The 23,153-nt window shown below is 38.2% G+C and overlaps 1 protein-coding gene and 2 pseudogenes across 3 annotated transcripts in view; 2 read left to right on the plus strand and 1 right to left on the minus strand.

The window, feature by feature from the left end:
* Positions 1-23,153, minus strand: part of Phip (pleckstrin homology domain interacting protein) — a 116,525-nt gene that overhangs the window by 87,450 nt on the left and 5,922 nt on the right. For all 3 annotated transcript variants that reach the window (XM_023718739.1, XM_023718737.1, XM_023718738.1), the window contains exons 2-3: positions 14,329-14,479; positions 14,143-14,241 (exon numbers count right to left, since the gene is read on the minus strand). The gene's annotated coding sequence lies outside the window, so the exon portion shown is untranslated. The remainder of the gene's footprint in view (positions 1-14,142; positions 14,242-14,328; positions 14,480-23,153) is intronic.
* LOC101561673 lies at positions 812-2,025 on the plus strand (annotated as a pseudogene).
* Positions 7,687-11,112, plus strand: LOC101570826 (annotated as a pseudogene).

Below are 23,153 nucleotides of genomic sequence, written 5' to 3' on the forward strand. Positions count from 1 at the left end.
ATACATATGGGGGAAAATAGAAATCTGGAATGACCTTTAAATAGGGTTCATCTAGTATATTTTTTATATAGTCCTGCATAACTCTCATATTGAGAGAACAGCATCTCTATCTTACTGCTATAACTCACAGTATGCACAGCAGCTGTTCTCCAAATCTGCCTAGTTTTCGTGTTTAGTTGTACCTATTGTTTGAAAAAAAACCTCATTTTAAAGAGTTAGCATGTACCATAATAGAAAAGTATGTGTCTGAGCAGGAGAACCCAAATGCTAACTAATACAAAATGAAGAAAGTAAACAACAAAATCTCGATCCCACAAGCCAAGTAAACAAACTTCATGAACCAAGCACAGGATGTAGCAAGCATTAAAAACATGAAGTCACAATACTTACTAGTAGTATTTTTTATTTAATCCCCTTTTTCATTTCCTAGAAACTAGTATGATGCTAGTCAAATACAAAACAGAATAGTGGTATATTTTCAATTTTGTAATTTTTACAGTTATCTTAATGAAAATTTATTTTTTAAAGTATTTGGTTATTGCAGGGTCTCACTACGCAGCTTGGACTTGTGGTGATCCTCCTGCTTTCAGCCTCCTCAGCAATGAATTATGGGTTGATCCTGCCACCACGCCAGGACTCTGGGTTCAGTCTGTCCTGGGTGCAGGGTTGGTGCAGCATGTGGTGCCAGAGATCCAACCATGGTCCCTGCACTTGCCAAAGCAGGCGTTTTAGTCCACTGAGCTACCTCACCACCAGCCCAATGAAAATTTATTTTTAAAAAATCTGGGGGGTGGGCTAGTTTCTAAGGATCATGTCTGTGAGTCAGGACTCCCAATCCCGAGACAATGGCCCAGATGGGATGGAGCCTGAAGGCATCATCGAGAGTAACAGGAAAGAGATTGTTGATGACACGAACCTCTTGGGAGTTCCTTCTTCATGGCACCTATGCCTAAGGTTCTGAGAAGCCCTCTGCCATCCAGCAGCGTGCCTTTCTTCCTTGTATCAAGGGTTATGATGTGATTGCTCAAGCCCAGTCTGGGACTGGGAAAACAGCCACATTTGCCACATCAATTCTGCAACAGACTGAGTTAGATCTAAAGGCTACCCAGGTTTTGGTTCTGGCTCCCACTCGAGAATTGGCTCAGCAGATACAAAAGGTGGTCATGGAATTAGGAGATTACATGGGTGTCTCATGTCATGCCTGTACTGGGGGCACCAATGTGCACGCTGAGGTACAGAAGCTGCAGATGGAAGCTCCCCATATCATCGTGGGAACTCTTGACCGCATGTTTGATATGCTTAACCGCAGATACCTACCTCCCAAATACATCAAGATGTTTGTGTTAGATGAAGCTGATGAAATGTTGAGCCGTGGATTCAAGGACCAGATATATGACATATTCCAAAAGCTCAACAGTAACACCCAGGTGGTTTTGTGATTAAGCCACAATGCCTTCTGATGTGCTAGAGGTGACCAAGAAGTTCATGAGAGAGCCCATTCGGATTCTCGTGAAGAAGGAAGAGTTGACCCTGGAGGGTATCCGCCAATTCTACATCAACGTGGAAGGAGAGGAATGGAAGCTTGACACGTTATGTGTCTTGTATGAGACACTGACCATCACCTAAGCAGTCATCTTCATTAACACCTGAAGGAAGGCTGACTGTCTCACAGAGAAGATGTGTGCCCGAGACGTTACTGATTCTGCCATGCATGGAGACATGGACCAAAAGGAATGAGAGGTGATCATGAGGGAGTCCCAGTCTGGCCCCAGTGGAGTACTGATTACCACTGACTGGCTGGCCAGAGGCACTGATGTGCAGCAAGTTTCATCAGCCATCAAATATTATCTTCTGACAAACAGGGAATGCTACCTCCACAGAATCAACCATAGAGGCTGCTCTGGCCATGAGGGTGCAGCTACTAACATGGTGCCAGAAGGCGGCAAAAGGACTCTTCAAGACACTGAGTCTTTCTGCAACACCTCCACTGAAGAGACGCCCCTCAGTGTTGCCGACTTCATCTGAGAGGGCCGTCCTGCTGCCTCGCCCCAACCAGAGTTCAACCTTGGGAGGCTGAGGAGCAGCTGGAAGAGGAGGGAAGGGAGCCAAGGGATGGACATCTTGTCAATTTTTCTTTCTTTTTTTATTCTTCCTTGAATAAATGTCATTTTTTGAGGCAAAACGAATAAAATAAAATCTGGGGGGTAGTACTGTGGATCATACCCAGCGTCCCATGCGCATGCTAAACATGCATTCGACCCTGCTGGGCTCCACTTTTCTGTTTCACATCACTTTAGTCATTCAATTTGAGCACCTATGAGCCAAGTATGGGTTAGGGGAGGCAACGGAAGAAGAGATGCTGGTGCCAACTCTCTTGGAGATTAGTTCAGTAGGTGTCTCAGTCAATCTTCTGTCATTGCTGGGACAAATACCTAACCCTCCAAATTAGGAAAAGAAAGGTTTATTTAGCTCACAGTTACTGGAGGTTTCAGTCCATACTTGGCTGGCTCCAAGGCAGAGTGGCACATGGCAAAGAGCAACTTTTCATGGCAGGGACAAAGAACAAGAGTTGGGCAAAGCGAGTGGCAGCAGCTCAGGCAGCTAGGAGCCTCCCTCCCCTCCTCATAGTGCAATGCAAATTCCCTGCCCCAGGGCAGGTGCAGCCTCCACACTCACGATAACCAATCACAAACTCCAGAAGCCGCCCCATGACTGCAGGAGGCTGTGGGGGGGCTGGGGGGGACCTAGACACAGACGGTAACAGTGGTAACAGTGGGGAAGAAAGACAAACAGGGACAGGCATATGAAAACAGGGCTCCACACATGTGTGGAGGGTGCTCATCCAGCAAGTCTGAGCCTACTCTGAAAAGCTGACATTTACACTAAGACCTGGAAACTAATCAGCCAAAGAACACTGATGGAGAGAGGTACATTCCAGGCTGAGGGAACAGCAGGCACTAGCTAAGTCCTGAGCTTGGGAAAGCATGGCGTTAGCATCCTAACGACAGCAGGCAGGACTGGTGCATGGAGTACAGTACATGGAACAGTAGGAAAGGAGACGAGGAAAGAAACGACTTTCTAAACTGAACTAGGCACAGTAACTAAGTTCCAATAGTAACAGCTGAAGGTTTTTAGAAGAACAGAATGGAATATGTAAGATTTGATTTGGAATAATTTATTACAGTTCTCTCCCTTAACCACAATGAGAAGGGACTGGAAGAAAACCTAACAAAGTAACAGTTAGGGCCAGCCAGATAGCTCAGTAAGTGCCTGCCTAGGCGAGTGCAGGGAATGGTCAGTCGATCCCCAGCACATGCTGTGCCAGTCCTGCCCCAGGGACCCTGAGTGGTACACTACTAATTCCAGTGCTGGGGAGGCCGAGCTGCATAGTGAGACCATGTACCAAATACATAAAAAAGATAAATAAATAAAATAAAAGCAAAAGCTGATTTAGCAAAAGAAATCCAAGTACTCAAACACAAAATTAAGAAAAAATAAAATAGATTAACATTCCTACCATTTTCTCAAGAGATCGGTCTCTACTCTCAGATTTCAGTATTTATTAGGCAATAGATACATTTGAAAGAATCACTATTTCTTTGACATGTGGGGTTGTGAGGGCTAGGGGTTTTTGTTTGTTTGTTTGTTTTTGAGATAGTCTCCCTAGGTAGTTCAGCCTGGTCTCAAACTCAGTGATCTTCTTGCCTCAGCCTCCCAGTGTTGTAATATATCATGTTTCATTGTTTCTAGAGTTCATTCATACAGAAGCTTAATTCAAAAGGCAAAAGGCAGCCATACACAAATCAATACACAAATCAATGGATACAATCTGTGCAACACTAACGCATAAAGAATTCCATTGAGAAGACAAAAAGGTGCTATATAAAAGTGACGTAATGCGAAACATCTTAAGCTATGAAGCAAAATAATTCAAGTCCTAACTGAATTATTATCTCTCTAAGCTTTGATTTCTACATTAATAAAGTTGGGGGTATCTTACACAACTGTGATATAAAGCAAATAAAACTAAATGTTTTACAAGCTCAAAGACATTTTAGACTAACATCTACATAGACTGTTCCTAAATAATAAAGTGTTCATCTATCACAAAATAATCTATCAGTTTTATTTTTACTTTACAAGGGTTTCATAGAAGATCAATTTTCCCCTACAGTCTTAAGGGGGTGAACAAATTATGGCTATTTAGACTGATTATGAACTTCCTAGTTTTAAAAACCTTTAGTAAAATGTTCAGATCTCTGAATTCAAAGAGAACATGAAAAAACTGAAAACATACAGGTTCTACCTTATGAGAAACTATAGTAATTTGCTTCCTTTATAAAGACAGGCCTTCACTCTGGGAAAGCACATGCTGCAAACCAGAAGAAGCAATGCTAAGTGCTTCCTAATCACTACCTGCCAGCTACATACACTGCACAAGTTGCAGGAGGAATGCCCCTCATTGTGTCAATAACCTAAAAACAAACTAGGCGTATTATGCACTAGACTTTAAAACAAGCTACATGGGCTGGTGAGACAGCGCAGCAGACTAAAGTGCCTGCTTTGGCAAGCTTAGGCAAGTACAAGGACCACTGTTTGATCCTCCTCAATACATGCCGTGCCAGCCCTGCCCCCTATTGGGCTGAGCCGGCCACAGAGTCTCAGCGGCGCACAAGTGTAATCCCAGAGCCAGGGAGGCTTAAAGCAGAAGGATCACTATGAGTCTGAGCTGTACACTGAACCCCTGTAACAAACAAATGCATTTAAAAAAAAACAACCAAGCTACAAGAGCACAAATTTAAACTTGCCTAAGAAAACTCATTCCTCAAAGCTGCACTCTTTCTTTTAGTAATCCATAATGTGAAAGGAAATTTAAACATAAGAAAAGCATTAAATGTCTACTGTCTACTTCCTGTACTTGGAACTCTGACATAATGAATGGCAATGATTTCTGTAAACAAAACAAAAAACCCTACAAATGCAAATATGTCTTAGAAATCCCTGAGAGTTAACTTTCTTATAAGAGGCAAGAATGAAGGAGGGGAGAAGACTGTTGGTCTTAGGAAGCAAAGCGAAGTTAAGAAAAGTAATGTCATTCAAGGAAAATATTAAAAAAATAAAGACCAAGACAAGGAAGGAAGGCAGGCAGGCAGGCGAGCAAGCTACATCAGGAATGATTAAATAAAAACACAAATTTTGAAACCGTAATGCTAGGATTGTGAGTAGGAAAGCACAGAAAATGGGCTCAGAAAGAAAAAAATGGTTCTTGAGAAAAAAAAGACTATAAAAAAGTGATGACTGTAAAGAAGACTGTAGTGAAAATATTTTAAAAGTAGTAACAGAAAAAGACCCACAAATCATGTATTAAATCTTTTATAATAACTTAAGAAATTATAACTACTTGAAGTAGACCAGGAAGAAAATAAACCTAAGAGTCTAGGGGGAAAAAAATTCCTGATTGAATAAATGTTAATTACAGTACCAAAAAATTTCAAGACAATTAAAAACACTGAAAATAAAATAAAATGAAAAAAAACAAACGCAACACTTAACACAAAATCCCAGACTCAGCATTAAATGGATATTGGGGTATAAAAATTTTTCTAACACCTAGGTACCATACTTCCTAGTCAAACACTTCTGAGCAACAGTTCCTCCAAAACTTATCTTCACCCAGCAAGATTACAGAGCAGCAACCTTCCTCTAAAGAAAGAAGCTAAATTATCGATACAAGTACCCAGGCAAAACACAAAAAGGGTAAGAAATAGAAGACAGAGGTAAAAGTTTGCTCTGTTAATATGACAAACGTAAAGAAAAGCAATGTACTCAGTAGTGTGAATATCTTCAAAGGATAAACACGCATTAAATGAATATACAAAATAGCCTTAGAATTGTCTCTTTAGATATTCACATTTAAGTCTCTTCGTTCCTGATATTCTTCTATGTCCATGTATTATTGAAGCAGGACTGTAAATCATAGGCAAAAATAAACTTTATCTTAAAATAGGCATGTGAGAAAGGAGGCAAGAGAAAGGGACAGAACAGAGATTCAGCAGTATTAAATGTAACTATGCCAGGCCACATTCATCTCCTCCACAGTAAATGAACAACAAGCTAGACATAACACACTGATGGGATCAACTGTTTTGTTTTGCTGCTATTGTTTGGTTTGGAAAACAAAATTAAGTGAAGGAAGTTATAAAGTGCTAGAAAGAAGGTGACCACTTTGGGACTCCTATAGTTAAGACTGACTTTCAGCTCAATTTTTTAACAATTTAAGTTACAGACTACAGGCATAAAGCATTCAGGATTTATAAGCAAATAGTAAGATTTTTTTTAAAAAAAAATGAGACATGCTGAAGTGATTCTTTTTTTTTTTTTTGTATTTTAGGGAAGGGTCTACCGGGTGTTCAGGGTCTCAGTACTAGGTTGGACTTGTAGTGATCCACCTGTTTACAGCCTCCCAAGAGCTGGGATTACAAGAGTGAACCACAACAGCAGACTGGGGATCAAACCCCTGGCCCTTGCACCCGCTTGCAGGTGCCTTAATCCCCTAAGCTATTTTTGGCCGGCCCTCAAGTGATTCTTATATTGTATAGATATGAGTTTTAATAGTCTTACAACCTTTCTGACATTGCCAGTTAAACAGAAGACCCAATGCTATTATGGGCTACTGGACTCTTTTAGAATATTTTGCTGAGTTTACACACCTATAATATTCAATAACGGAACTTAAAAAAAATGGGGTATAACTATGAATGCCCATTTTGTATCTGTGTATTCAAAGTGGTTGGGATAGATATATAGTTGCATTCTCTTAATGAATAGAATGATTTGTTCTAGTGGTGTTTGTAAGTAGGATCCCAAGTCTGCATCTTGTACAGCAATTAACCACTAAGAAGAATATATGCAGTGTATTATTTGTTGAAACTGTACTTCCGATTTGATTTGAAACTGTCTCATTGCTGTTTATCAATAAAACTTTGAAAAAATAAAAAGAAAAAAAACAAAAAAACAAAAAAAAAATAGTCTTACAACCTAGTTCGTCTATAACCTTAGTATCACAAAAGCCAGGGTTTCTTTTTTACCTCTAAATTAATCCTTGGACTAAATCTCTCTTCTTCCTACTTATATCATATTCAATGTCTTTACTCCACACTTACATGTAAACTTTCTTTGTCCCACCCCAGGGGACAATTACATCAGTTACCTGTTGCTTTTTCATTTACCATTTACTAATGCTAAGGAGTTGAGCCTGAAAAGAGCAAGAAAACAAATTTCTCGTGTGGGACCCAAGGGCATGCAAAGGAAAGAGATGTAAACAGCTGCAATCCTATGACAAAAAGCAACCATAGAGAACTAACTTCATTCTGGTCCAGCATCTAAGTTGTAAAGTGTGAGTTGAAGGAAATTACACACACACTACAAAAAGAGGACATTCCAGAGAAAAATAGAATATGTATAGAAACAAAATGACAGAAAAGAAACTGCTGATTCTCAGAATTGCCAAGATACACATGAAGAAATAGCATAAAAAGTTACATATCCTACATTAAAACAGCTAAGACTATTCCAACTGAGAAAAAAGAAACCACATGCTATGATCATATCTGTACTTCCAAGAGGTCAGTACTAACTGTACCCTAAGCCTCTGGCCAACAACTGGATACTTTTTGGACTGCCACAATGGGAAAGTAGGTGTTACCCACATTTAGTGGGCAGAAGCCAAAGGCTGATTAACATCCTATAAGCACAGGGGGGCCTGGCCTTAACTCATTTGTTTAAGTGGCTGCTTCCACAAAGCTGTCAGCCTCAGGTTGCTGTAGTTCGATCCCCACAACTCTCCAGCCAGCCAAACCAGCCATGAGGGCATTCGGAGCAAAAAAAAAAAAAAAAAAACCTTATTCAACATCCTATAAGCACATATCTATATCTACAATCTATAACAAAGCCAGTAGTCTTAAAGTTACAAAACCTTGGTTAGAACAAAGTTCTATAAGAATAAACTGGGGCCGGGGAGATAGCTCAGTAGAAAAAGTGGTTGCCTGGCAAGTGCAAGGGCCCGAGTTCAATCCCCAGTTCTGCAAAAAAAAAAAAAAAAAAGAATAAATTTAGGGACAAATGATCAAGTAGCACACTCTAGGAGAACAGGAGCTATTTCTTGTTGATCCAGCAATCCCAGGTTCCAGCCAAGTGCCAAATATGAATTCAGGGTCTTGACAATTACTTGATGAGTAAGAATGAGATAGAACTCCAGGCAAGTAACAAGGCCTGAAGAAATGAGGCTGTGGCATCGGTTATAAACAACAGACTAGGGGCCAAGGAGATGGCTCGGTAGAACAAGCACTTGCCTGGCAAGCGCAGGGGCCTGAGTTCAATCCCTGGGTCTGCCAAAAAAAAAAAAAAAAAAAGAAAGAAAAAAGAACAGACTTTTCAAAAGACAAGAAAATAAACTGCTCTCATTTATTGAATAGACAAAAAATAAATTAAGTCTACATTAAAATGACTTCAGGCTTCAATCTTGAAATAACAAGTTTCAGAGCTAATTTCTACTTTAGTTTGAGGCAAATGTGAGATAGTCAAAGGCAGTCCAATGGTTTGCATATAGTATAAAAATATCCAGGAAAATTCAATTCAGCCCCTACTCTGATCAGAGAAAAAAAAGCAAATCCCAAGCATAAAATATGGCAGCCTGGACCTTGGAACAAGAAAATATACTAATTAAAAAAACCTGATGTATGAAAAAGGTTTTCTCTTTAGGCAATGGTAATATTCTAATGTTGCCTTGGTAGTTTTGAGAGATGTACTGTGAAAAGTAAAACTACATTAGGAGAATCCTGAGAGGAAAATACAAGAGCTCTCTGAATTGCTTGCACAACTTTTTTGGTAAATTACAAAATTTTAAGTTTATTTAACAACCAAACTATCGCAAATGTGAAAAAACTTCAATATTTGGGACCTATGGTAAACATTTAAATCTGCATTGTAAACTGAAATATTAATTTTTTCTTATTTCCATTCCTACTTGGTAATACCAAGATGAGCACAGAAGGGCCGACCAAACAGCTCAGTAGATTAAAGCACCTGCAAGCAGGCACAGGGGCCTGGGGTTGGATCCTCGGCCTGCTGAGCCAGCCCCACCCCTGGGGAGTGCTGAGATGATAATTGAGTCTGGATGTGGTGGTGCATGCCTGTAATTTCAGCTCTTGGGAGGCTATAGACAGGTGGATCACTAAAAGTCCGATCTAGTAGTGAGACCCTGAACATCCGGCAGACCCCTAAAATACAAAAAATTAATTAATTTAAAAAAATGTCCACAGAGAAAACTTTTAAAGGTAGTCAGCTGAAAAACCAACAAAAGAAGCAAGTCAATACAACATTCACAAATTAAAACTTTCTGACCTCTTAACACCTTGAAATGGCACACAGCATCAGCATACAGGACTAGCTTGGGCAACCCAAACTTAGCAGCTTAGCAGGATACAGAGTATACTCAAAAATCAATAGGTTCCTGATTACCAATAACAACCTCATCAAGAGAAATTAGAGAAACACCTTCAAGATAGCATGAAGAAAAATGAAATAGGAATTACTAGAAACAAGAAAATGAAAGACCTCTACATTGAAAAATACAGTAGTCTAAGAAAGAGTAAAGATGGTATGAGAAAATGGAAAAGATATCTTCTGTTCTTGGACAGGCAGAGCCAATATAGTGAAAACGCCGTACTTCCAAAACCTGTTATTCAGATTTAATGCAATCCCTATCAAAATAAATTGCATTCTTCACAGACCTACAGAAAATGATCCTAAAACTCATTTGGAACCACAGGAGACCTACAATAGCAAAGGCAGTTCCAGGAACCAAGAACAAGGTAGGGGACATCACAATCCCAAATACGAAGTTATACAGCGGGGGGTGGGGGTGGGGTGTTGCTCAAGGATCAATGGAACAAAATAGCAGACGCATAAACAGCTGCAAACATACTCAGCTAGGTAACTTCTTTGACAAAGGGGACCAACACCTTCACTGAAGAAAGAAACCTTCTTTAATAAATGGTGCTAGAAAAACTGGTTTTCCACATGCTGAACCTAGACTCGTAACCGTTAGCACGCACTAAACTAAAATTGAAATTAATCTAAGATCTAAACATTACAATAGAAACAATATGTTGGAAGATAAATCAGGTAACGCTATTGAAGACTGGTGCAGGCTTTATGAAGAAAATCCTGATTGCACAGGAAATATCAGAAAGACTCAACAACAGATCACATCAAACTAAAAAGCTTTTTGTACAGCACAAAAAGACCAATAGGCTGAAGAGACAACCCTGAGATGGGCTTTTTTAACCAGCTTTCCATCAAAGGACTAATATGTACAATATATAAAAAAAAACTTTAAAAAAAGAAAAATCAACCCTCCTTAAGACTCAATTCAAAAAATCGGGCATCTGAGGGCTGAGCAGAGGAAGGCGATGTGACAGAGAGGCACCAGCTCAGGCTAACTTTCGGCGGCGAAGTCCAGCCAGGGAGGCGGCCCTGGTGGCGAGGCAATGTTCTCTCTTCCTGCACCTCTCGGCAGAACCTGAGAGGAGCCTCAAATGAAAGAAACTATCATGAACCAGGAAAAACTCGCCCAGCTGCAGGCACAAGTACACATTGGTGGGAAAGGAACTCTTCACAGAAAGAAGGTGGCTCATAGAACAGCCACAGCAGATGATAAAAAATTTCAGTTCTCATTAAAGAAATTAGGGGTCAACAATATCTCTGGTATTGAAGAGGTGAATATGTTTACAAACCAGGGAACAATTATCCACTTAAACAACCCAAAAGTTCAGGCGTCTCTGGCAGCACACACTTTCACCATTACAGGCCATACTGACAGAAATGCTACCCAGTGTCTTGACCCAGCTTGTTGCAGACAGTCTGACTAGCTTAAGGAGACTGGCTGAAGCTCCACCCAGACAATCTGTAGATGTAAAAGCACCGCTTGCTACTGGAGAAGAGGATGGTGACGAGGTTCCAGATCTTGTGGACAATTTTGATGAGGCTTCTAAGAATGAGGCAAACTGAACTAACTCCGCTTCTGAAAAAGATCAAACTTGGAAGAAATTACTGGGAGCTGCTATTTTATATTACCACTTTTTAAAATTGTCATTGTTTATGGATCTGACAAAACCTAGATTTCTAATATTTTTTAAGCCCAAGCCCCTTGGACACTGTAGCTCTTTTCAGTTTTTGCTTACATAAAATTCAATCTTTTAACCAATTAAGCTAGAGAAGCCTGGGAATACAGTCTGAAACAGATTAATAAAAAACAAAAAAACAAAAAACCAGGCATCTGAAACAAACAGATCCTTTTCAGATGAAGTACAAAAAGCAAACTCTAAAATGTTCAACATTACTGGCATTGGAGAAATGCAAATTAAAACAATACCGAGATTTCATCTCAGGCCAAGAAGAAAAAAATGGAAATCAAACTTTTATAAAGCAGAAGGGAAAAAGGTTGGAGGGACGAGGATGAAGAAATGCATTCTGCACCGATACCACTCCCCCATGACCCATCTAATCAGTAAGTATGGCAACACGTACTAATAAAAAAGGAGACTGATGAGTATTTTCCCCTATCACCCACTGTATTCATAACTCCGACAAAACTATAAAAAACCATACACCACATGAACTCTAGTAAGACATCACACCAACAGTTACGTTGATCAGACCAATTTCTCTTTCACAACTTCAGAAATTATTTAAGTATAATTACTAAAAGGTAAGAAATCGGCATATTAGCATAAGTATTTCTCTATAAGTAAAAAGAATTCCATATCCTAACCATGAAATAGTCTTCTAGAATGGTACAAATAACGACCAGCCCTATAATTAATTTTCATTACCTGAATGCAGCAGTCTCATTCACATGCCTGAAACAAAAGTGTGTGTCCATATTTATAGCACAATTTACTCATCTGCTTACCAATGATCTGATTTTATTGATATATGGTTATCTTTTTGCAAACATGACCAATACCAATTCTGCTAAGTATGCCAATTGCTAGCAAGTCTACAGGGAACAAAACATATCATAGTGGATGCCAGACTGAATCCTAGCTTCCTGTCTTCACCAAATGACCAAACATTACCATGTTTCAGTTTCCTTCCCTGAAAGACAAGAGTAGCTCTCCTAACAGACCATTTAAGGTTTTTTTTTTGTTTGTTGATTGGTTGGTTTTTTTTGTACCAGAGATCGATATCATGATCTTGCATTTGCTGGGTAGGCCCTTAAACCACTGAGCTATCTCCCCAGCTCCATTTAAGGTTTTTAAAGAGAACACGGAAAAATGCTTAGAATAGTTACTGACACACAGTAATTATAGCTAATGTAAGAGAAACATTACTTATCATCAATTATTCTTACATTTTACATTGTCTACCCCAGTGCTGCCTGACAACGTGTTGAAAGAACAAGCACATACTCACTTTATTATATGGATCTGCAGTTTTTCAAAGACAGGATAAACTTTCCCTTACAGGAGGGAGGGCCTATACAATGCTGCTTTTGCCATTTTTCCCCCCAGAAAAACCACCGTAACACTCAGTATAATTTTCTAAGTGTAAATACATGCTGGTGCCTCAACTCCTTTGTTTTAATGGGTGTTCACTATAATAAAATTATATACTGATATTACTAATCAGGACAATCATGTATTTTAAAGTGTTCACTCCTGACTACTTGAAAGTGCAAATATCACATAGGATACTTCTGAAAAATGGGTCAGAGGAAAAATCCAGAATGTATCACAGAAAGTAAAAAGGATGTAAAACATCTGGGAGGGTAACAAAGGATAAAATGAGGATGCCTCACATTTGTTTAACTCAAATTCTACAGAAGAGAACAGAGCAGGTAAATTACTTTAAAAGATAACGCTTAAGAATTCAAAGTTTCAATGAAAGACTTTACAGATTCAAAAGCTTAATATAGCTCAAACAAGGTTAATAAAAGATACTGACACTAGTCAAAAGCAGAAAATGAAAAAGACAAATGTTAAAAGCAATAAGAGAAAAAGATTATTTCAAAGCAGTAACAGGTAGACAATAGATTAATGAAAATTTTCTCTTGAAATTCTTGTTCCTTCGTTTTTCTAGGTAACATATATGAATTTCATGCAAAAATTCAAAAACTGCATCCTCTGGCACAAATCTACCTCCCTATGCTATTTTTAAAAGATATGCAAAATAAAAGCATACAAAAAAGTTGAAAATAAAACCATACAAAAGGAAATATTAAAGCAAAAGCTATACAAACTATAATGATTACCAGTGCAGTAAACATCCAGAAAAGAAACAAAGATTCAGAGAGTCAGAAGTAAAAGCAGAGGGACATTCCCAGCTAGCCAGATGGTAGCAGCAGGTAAAGAGACCATATTTAAAAAATGAATGTCTCCAGAATTCAGTTGTCTTCATGGTCAATAAAGTTCAGCATCATTAAAATATTATCATCAACCTCTTTGCGTTCCCTCGAGCAGAGGAACACAGCAATGAGAGAAATAAAACAGAGCTAAATTTATATATTAAAAAGGAGAAAGGGAGAAGACACCAAACCAAGAGGTCTAGTTCCGAGGATTCCTGTATGAGTGGCAGCAGCTACGGAGCCGAAGCATTTCAAGGAGTATCTGTAACAGTTTTCCTTTCCAATTTTCTAGACAACACATGCACAGTGTTTCTTAAGACAACCAAAGTAATTTTATTTTCTATCATAACTATGACACTATTGTGACTAACTCAAGTGAAGAGCATATATTTTATGAACAATTTTTTTAAAAAACAGCTGCTCATTATGTAGCCCAGACTGGTGATCCTCTTGCCTCAAGCTCCCAAGCACTGGGATTTACAGCTGTGCACCACCATGCCCAACTTATAAATGAAGTTTTGTAAAAATACACAACCAATTAATGAACTAGTCTACACAAAGAACAATGTATATAACCCATAGTTATACACTACTGTATGAATTATACAATGCATTATTAAGCTATTAAGAAAAATGGACAATTCTCTTTGAATGTTAATATACATATTATAAAATCTGCCATCCTAGGAACAAAACATCCTTTTTATTTCTCAAGTGCACTGTGAACAACTCACCAATGCTGGGCGGGCTCCCATAGTTAACTGGCGACTCAGGCGGTCTTCCACAGTGCAGCGCAGCCAAAGCAGATCCTTTCCACACAACATGCTTGCAGCCTATTAAACATACACATATTTGTATCCCACAAACACAGAACACAAAAACAAGAAGGATGGACATATCCCACTGGAAAACTGTCTTACTTTTATTTGTGCGTAGCAAGGACTGTCTTCCAGCTCCTAATAAAGTCTGTACTCCAGGAACACTTTGAGGAATTTCTTGTTCAAGAAGAGGTCCTAGTCGATGACATATTTGCAGTAAGTGATCAGGTGCTAGATGTCTATAATACTTCACCTATTATGTAAAAGACAAAAGCAACTGCTATGTAACATGCTATAATTCTTTATGTTAAACAAACATACTCTAAACGTGCAATTTGTTCTGGCTAGTTAACATTTGGTTTTACTTAAGGGGAAAGTTCATATTTTGTGAAATCACTTGACTCATAGGATAAGCTAAGCTACCACAACTATTATGTACCCGCTGAGAAAAAACCCCAAATGTTAATGTGACTTAATGTCACCCGTTATGAATTAACAGATGCTTATCAATGACAAGTGGACAATTAAAAATGGATAGCATTACTTGGTACATGCCAGTTTATCTTTTTATCTTCAAAAATTTTAAGCAAGGACCCACTCAATTAAATTGTAATTAGTTTTGAGATTTTGATGTTATAAAAAAATCCTCAGAACAATTAAAAATTAACATAAAGCACAAGTATACGTTCTCATTACAAAACTTAAGAACACAACAGTACATCTATGCTAAATTTTCTAATTTACTGAAACCTCTCAGAAAGAAAGGCAAATTCCAACTGTTAAACAAGTTGGGGTTTTTTTGGGTTTTTTTCTGTATTTTAGGGAAGGGTCTAGAGGGTGTTCAGGGTCTCACTACTATGATTCTCCTGTTTACAGCCTCCCAAGTGCTGGATTACAGGCATGCTACCACACCCAGTCTCAATTGCTGTCTCAGCAGCCCCTCGGGGCAGGGCCAGCATGGCAGGCTGGAGATGGAACCCCTGGTGCTTTAATCCACTGAGCTATTTGGCCAGCCCTAAACAAGTTTCAACTATAAAATAAACCTATACTTTAAAGACCCCAAAATGTCTCATTTATGCTAGCATTTGAAATCATGATGTGAAATTCATGATAAAATCATGATAAAAAATTAATCTTTTAGTAAAGAGACAATATTCATACAATCTGAGTAGAATTAAATTAGAACAAGAATATACTACTCTCTCACTTCAGCTATCACATGCATAGTCTCCTCATAGTACTCAGTTACTGTCCTTCAATAGTTCTCACACTATGTTCTGGGAACCTGTAGGGATTCTTCAGGAATAACATTTGAAGAACACCAAGACATCATTTGCTTTTCACTATTTCCTCATCAGAATATGACAAAGGCTGCCAGAGGTCAGTCACACAGATCTTAACAGACCAAACACAGAAACACATATGGGACTCTCACAGTCTTTAAGCCAACATTAAAAATTCACAAAATGTAAAAGAATGACAATCTGTTTTGGAAAATAATTACGATACTTGTATTAACATAAAGCGAATTTACTGGGTTAGTATTCAACAGATCCTTCAAAGTCAAATGTCGCACTTCTAATATGCAATACTAACAGATAACCCACACGAACACAATGAGCATTATTGGTATAAAGACATTCCGAGACCAAGAAGTCTGCCAGCTGATCTCAAGTCCACCAACAAACAACATTACTGTGAGTTCCTAGCAGGAGGGCAGGTAAGGAATTAAATCATTTTATTCCAGCTCATATCTGTAAGACTCTGACTGCAGATCACTGATTTTCTTCAGAGTTGGTAAACATTGATTTCTTAGCGCCAGTAGAAGAAATCTACCTTACTCTATCGTAATACATTCCTGTCATGAATACAATGTGGAGCAACACTATCACTACTTGTTAAGGTAATCTAAAACAGCAGTGTGGCATATGACAGGTGATAAGTCACGCAGAATCAATACCACCAAAAAAGGGGGTCCTAATAAAGTACGCATAACACAAAGTATGCCTGCAACATCCCTGCTTTAAAAATTCATAAGCACTAACATTAAAATCTTTACCACAACTTCAGATACACCTACTTTCTGCTTAACCCACAATTCCCCAACTTCTTTAGGTTCAGCATTCCATTTCCTCTAGTAATATCTATCACACTTACAACAGACTTGAGGAAATAAGGATAACTGATGGAAAAATATTTAGAATATATGAGTTCTTAAACTTACTTTTCTCTGATCTTCCCTTACTCTAATCCTACTGCAAAAGGCTAATTAGTAAGCAAAGCATCTCAAAATAGCTAAGAGAGGTTTTTGAACATTCTCCCCCTAAGGAAATGATAAATGTACCATGAGATAGATAAGCTAAACACGCTGATCTGATTACTACATAATATGTACAATTATAAACATCACGCTATACCTCATGAATATGTAAAATGTCTATGTATCAATTAAAAACTATTTTAAAAATTTATAATAAAAAAATTTAAAGAATCTTGAAAGCGTTCATGGTGTCCACTGCAGTTTTAAATGTATATACTTTATGTAACTTCTTAAAACTGCTTAAAACTTTTAAAAAATTTAACAAATGTACTTATAATATTGAACTAAATAAAGCTCATTATTTACTAACTTCAGTTTTGTGATGATACTGCTTTAGCCTCAGCTGGCAAAATACCTTTTAAGGTAGTCTTTAGAATCCTTATTGCAGAATGAATGCTTTTAACAAAATAGGTCCACTTTGACTGAAGCATCCCTTAAGAACTTTCATTTTAAAGTCAGATGACATCTTTCACTTCTCAAGCTCCTGTTTTCACTGACTCCTGAGACTTTATAAAAGCTGATCCCTCTGCTGGTAATCTTCTCTTTACCCAACCAGTTCCATTATTCAGTCTCCTTTGTGTCCCAAGCTATGCCTCACTGCCTTCCGCGGCCACCTCACACTACCCTTGCCCTTTCTTTGTGTACATTCTAGATTTGTGGCCCCACACTCCACTCCACTTCAAACATTCATTTATTCTCCCAGCATTCTGTAGTACTTATTCTACCCCATTAATTGCCCTTAATATATTTTGTTACACTAGAGAGGGATCTAGTAATTCACCCCCAAAGAAATACCTAGAGAGGACCTACCCCCATTTAGGGGTAAAGACCGCTGCACTAACATAGAAGTGCAGGTCAACTTGTCCAATGTAAGAAGACATAAAATTAGACCTCGTTCATCTCAGCCTATGTGGTACCTACATAGTGTGGTCCTTACAGTTAAGCGCTTAATGAATTAGAAAATGAGCACACAAAAATATGTACCAAATTACTGACTTCTGTTCTCAAAACATTTTATTACTACCAATAGGTACAGAAAAAAAAAGGAAGTAGATCTTTATATCTGCACAGTCTATGTTTTATTCTAATGGTTTTAATCATTTCTTAAAGGCCCAGAACACATCTCCCAACAAAATTATAGGCACAAAAGATATTCTGAAAGTATTTTCTTGAGTGGCATCAAGAAACACATCTCACTACAGCACTTGACTATGTTCTTCCACTTAGCAGTCCCTAAAATAACGCCAAAAAAGTCCCTGCAAAGAATAGGAACGGCGAACTGCTACCCTCCTCAAGAGGCCAACCCCTAGGTCTTCTCCATACTTCTCATTCTGCAAGCAACACCTCACAGAGGGGAAGAGCGCTGAAGCCCTGTTTTTCCCCTATTGAATGTATAAAACTACACCAGTACCTGACTTGTTTCTTTCTTAATAAATGTACCTCTTAGAATCAAAGATCTATTTCTACCTACGTTTTGAAACCTAACTTCATAGAAATCTTAACAAATGAGCCCTCTACACTCCTGTAACTCTTCTCAAGGACCTCCCACCTATACCTCACACGTGCTCAAACTGTTTCCCTCTTGGGGAGAAGACTGCCCTCTATCCGCCACCCCTCCCAACTCTAGCGACCCAGCTACCCTGCCCTTAGTTTCCTTCTTCACAAACACCCTCCTTATAAAGATCAGTACACTGTCAGTTTCGTTTCGTCATTTGTTGGCCTCAACCTACCATATGCTAGCATTTGAGTTTTTGACTTCCCCAAAATGCTCAGAACAAAAACCATCTTAACTTTCAAATCTATACCATAAATTTTACTGATCTCTAACCCTGCCACAAAACTTTCTCCTTTATGAGCCACATCTCCTCTTCTGCCACACTCCTTGGCTTCCCCCATCTTTTCTTTTTATAGGCTTATCCTGTACTTTTCTATTTGGACTAGATGTTGCAATTCCTTAAAATCACGCATCCCAGACCCTGGGCCCAGACCTTCTTTCCCTCACACCATATATTCTGCCCATGGACATGTCTTAAGTTATTAATTCCGAAGTTTACATTTATTCTTCAGATCTGCCAAACACACCTTCTTCAGACAGCTACAATTCTTAGGATTCCTAAAGGCTCAATACATGCAATAATGAACAGATTTTCATATTAACACTACCCCAAAATGCCTGCCATCCTGGTGAATAGCGACACTAATTAGCCAACCCTAAAAGACAAAACCAAAGAGCCACATTTTTTATACTTTTTCCTCTCCCATCCCATCCTCCAATATCCAATGAGTCACCAATCACAATTGATTTTTCCTGCATACTCGTAAGTCTACCTTTACCTCCACAACAGCAGCAGTGCAACAGCCTTCCAAAGAACCCTGACCTTCCCCATAGTCTTTCCTTTCAACTCATCCAAATATATTCTCCATCTTGCAATGAGAATGACAATTCCAAAACACACATGAAATCAAGTCACCCTTACGTAGGTCACTTCAGAGGCTGTGCTTGCATTTTTGGATAAAGATGCAATTCTTTCAAACAGCCTCCAAGCCCACTTCTTTTCCTGGCTTCACTCGGCCTTTCCTTCCCAGCCAACACACACAGCTCACCTTCCACACGCAGGACCTTCACACACTCTCCTGGCAGGCGCTGTCATGGGCTGTGCCCTGCATCTCCTCACAATCTGCAGCCCAGACTACTACTCTACATACTACAGAGCTCTATTCTGAGTACATTCTTTGGTCCCCACTTAGTCTACTTAATCATTTTCTTGCTTGCACACATTCTGTGACCTTTCCTTTTGATGTGTAAGTTTGCGATTATATACTTAACAGTATAATGACTTACTGGGGTTTTTTCCCCTCTATTTCAATAATCTACTAAAGATCAGAGCCATGAATCTTTTTGCTCAATTTGTCTCGCACACAAAAAAATAGCATTTTTTTCCTTTTACTAAACATTTTTATGAACATATTAATCATATATTCCTCAATGTCACTACAGCAAATATTTAAAAGGTAAACATTTTAAAAGTTAAGTTTTTAATGACTTTAATTTTCAAATTAGTAAATCTCATATCCTTACTTTTAACTTAAGCTTTTAAATTTAACTTTATTTTACCAGTATTAAATAGATCACTTTAAATGGCATTATGATAAAATCTCTTATGCATAACTGCATAGGATTCTCAGCAATTTGTTATATACTACTGTTAGTAGAAAAACACAACATCCTCAGTTTCTAATACTCATTACTTTGTGACTACAACTGCTTTTGAATTCTCAAGATATTCAACATGTAAAATATATAACCAACTCACAAAGCTAAGTATGACAAACACTAATAACCCCAACACAGCTAACAAATACTGGCTGTAAAGTAAATGCTAGGCCCGTGCTACCTATAAAAATATTAAAGCTCAGATTAGTTATTTTAGCAATGCTAGAGGTACATACTACAATACTTTTGTTATTCCATAAAGCAACTTTCTTACTTGTAGATAAGAGATGAGGAATCAAGGCAATCCAGTTCCAGAGCCTATATTCACATTGCCTCACATATTAACTATTGCTTTCAATATATTTACATATAAATGCATAAAATATTACGAAGCTGCCAAAGGTAGACATTTTGAATATTTTCAACACGAGATATTCAAGTAAAGCAGATAAAGAAACATCTTACCATTCATTTTCACTACTAAGGAAATGCATAAAAGGGCAAATTCCAATAGGCAAAAGGTAACACTGAAAAATCTTTAGAAAAAAGTGGAATACTGAACTAAAATGATAGTGAGAATCCCAAGTACTATGTCCATCAAATGGCTACAGGAAAGCAACATGCACTCTAAGTTCTAAACTCTAGTTTTGTAAGCATAAGCATTAAAATTAACATGTTACTATTAGAACATTTTTAATCCCCATTTATCACTAACTTCAACTTTTTAAGAGAACATCCCCTTTGATGAAGGAATTCTTTTATTTTGCTAAGATTCTAGAACCTGCCACCCCACTGAGATCCACTACTCTGCAGGCTAGACCAGAAAGCTAGAAAGACCCTCTCAAACTTCTTACATCTGGTCATTTTACCAGTGAGCACCACTTGCTAAGGTGTACTAATGTTTTGTTAATATTCCAATCACGGTTAAGAAAAAAAACTGCTTTTGGCTTTAGGAGCTATATATTACCTCCCAAATTAAAGTCATAAAATCAAGGGCTGGGGAGATAGCTCAGTAGAATAAGTGCTTACCTGGCAGGGTTCTGAGTTCAATCCCCAGTGCCACAAAAAAAAAAAAAGATTCAAGAGCAAAAGTACAGCTATTTTGGAAAATAATTCAATAATTTCTTACTGGAAATAATCGAACTATCCACTAATGGGTAAAGCAATTCTATTCCGCAGCAAAAAGAGGAATCTCTGGAGTCAGTGAGACAGCTCAGTGGACTAAGCATGTGCTTAGGCAAGTACAGGAATCCGGGTTTAATCCCCAGCACCACATGCCATGCTGGCCCCACTCCCAGACTCACTGAGCCAGCCACCAAGACCAGGCATGGTGGCATACGCCTGTAATCCCAGCACTGAGTAGGGTGAAAACAGGAAGATCACTACGAGTCCAAGCTGTGCAGTGAGACCCTGTACGAAACACATTAAAAAAAAAAAAAAAAAAAAATCAATAAACTTTGCTTAGCTCAGAGGCCTTGCGGAAACAGGTTTCTTAAAGGATTTACCCACAAAAGTCATAGTCTACTGACCTACCCTTTAAAGAATAATCCGTAGTTTTTAGCAACGTTTCCAACTGCAGGTACAATACAATTTCATGAAACATAAGACCTTCTGCTCACCCACCTCGGCTTGAATACTGACTTATACTATCCCTTTCTCAGGCTATATATGAAAATATTCCTAGAATTTTCAAGTGCAATTTGGGTAAGATCATCTGAGAACATGAATTTGGGCAGAAAGAAAAAGGGAAAAACATGAGCTGGTTTGCTCCACATCTCTCACTAACCCAGCTTTTTCTGGCCAGTATACGACCTAGGAACAGCCCCTCTTTCTAGCCAAGAAGCTTTAGAACACACCGTTCAAAGGGACCACAAAGGACATTATGTCATCCTTAAGAACTTCTCAAGTTTACAAAGAAGCTTCACACAGTGACACAAGTCTGTAATCCCAGCACTCTAAGGCTGTGGCAGGAGGATCGCCGACAGTTCAAGGCCAGCCTAGGCTACTTGTGAATGAGGCCAGCCTGAACTACATAGCCTGTCTCGAAAGAACAAAAAATATTTAAGAAAAAGTAGTTTAGAGGAAGAGATCTCAAGACAAATATCCTGGGTTAAAACTTACTGAGAGTATGAAGAAAAGCTGCAGGCTTCAATGTACTCATCTGTAGCTGGAGCTACAGAAAGCCACCACCTCAAAAGGGTAACTGTAACTTTTTATTTAAATCACATAGCTATCTTAACACTGTACCTGACAGAGAAGTTAGCTGTTAATTACACTGCATGTTAAACACTACACATTGACATTGTTTTTTAAAAAAATCTTAACCTAATAAAAATATTTTGAGTATCTTTTCAATGAACTTTTCAAAATCAGGTTAATATTCATTCCAATTAGTTTGTTTCTATTGACCTAGAAACTGCCATTCTTTTCTCTAGCATAAAATCAGTTCTTTGTAAAAATAAGCCTCCCCTCATGTTTCACACTCATACACTTTGTCTTGTACAGTCTATTTACTTTGATCTTCAACACATGGCTGATCCTCGTCGGTTCTTCAGACCTCCTCCATCCAGTGTGTGTACAAGAGCACACATGGGGGTGCCTGGGTATCTAATGTAGGACCACACACAATGTGAGCAAGCACAGCACCACCAAGCCGCGCCCAGGTCAGCTGCTCACATCTCACAATTCTGTCAGACCTAGAAGGACAGTTATTTTTGCTACTGTATTTTGAGTGCTGAAAGACCACTTTAATGGAATATAGATATGTACAAACAAGATATTTGCTATTTGCTATTTAATTACTCTTTGGTCTATTTTTAAAACTCCACCCTATAAAATTCTAAAAGCTTATAATTTCATAACTATAAATCTACTACTATTAAAATAAAAAGAAAAATTTTTTAAATAATCTTTAAAGCCAATATGCATATTCTGATGACTTTATTGTAATACTTTCTCTCTATTGAACAATACTTTGTGCAGTTTCCAAACCTAAGTCCTCAAAAATCTAAGGACTCATCTCTTAATTTAAAAAGTCATGACTCTTCCAAATTTTACTTATCACAATCGGATTATATCTGGCAGAAAAAAACAAAAGAACCTTTATTCAAAACTAAAATTTGCAGAAACCGATGTAGGGATGCCACATCAAAACTAATTTTAAAAAATAAAACAGCAGAATTTAAATACTACCTTTTTTTTTTTTTTTTTTTTTCCTTTTGGTCTTTTTTGAGACAAGGTTTCACTGTGCACTTTAGGCTGGCCTCAAACTTGCAATGATCCTACCTCAGCCTCCAGAGTGCTCAATTATAGGTGTGTATCACTACACCCAGCCTAAAATTTAACTTAACACATTTTAAAGTTTTTGTCTTGCAATCGAGTAATTTTGTACAT

This window comes from Octodon degus, unplaced genomic scaffold, assembly GCF_000260255.1.
Source record: "Octodon degus isolate 3935 unplaced genomic scaffold, OctDeg1.0 scaffold00061, whole genome shotgun sequence".
Taxonomy (NCBI): domain Eukaryota; kingdom Metazoa; phylum Chordata; class Mammalia; order Rodentia; family Octodontidae; genus Octodon; species Octodon degus.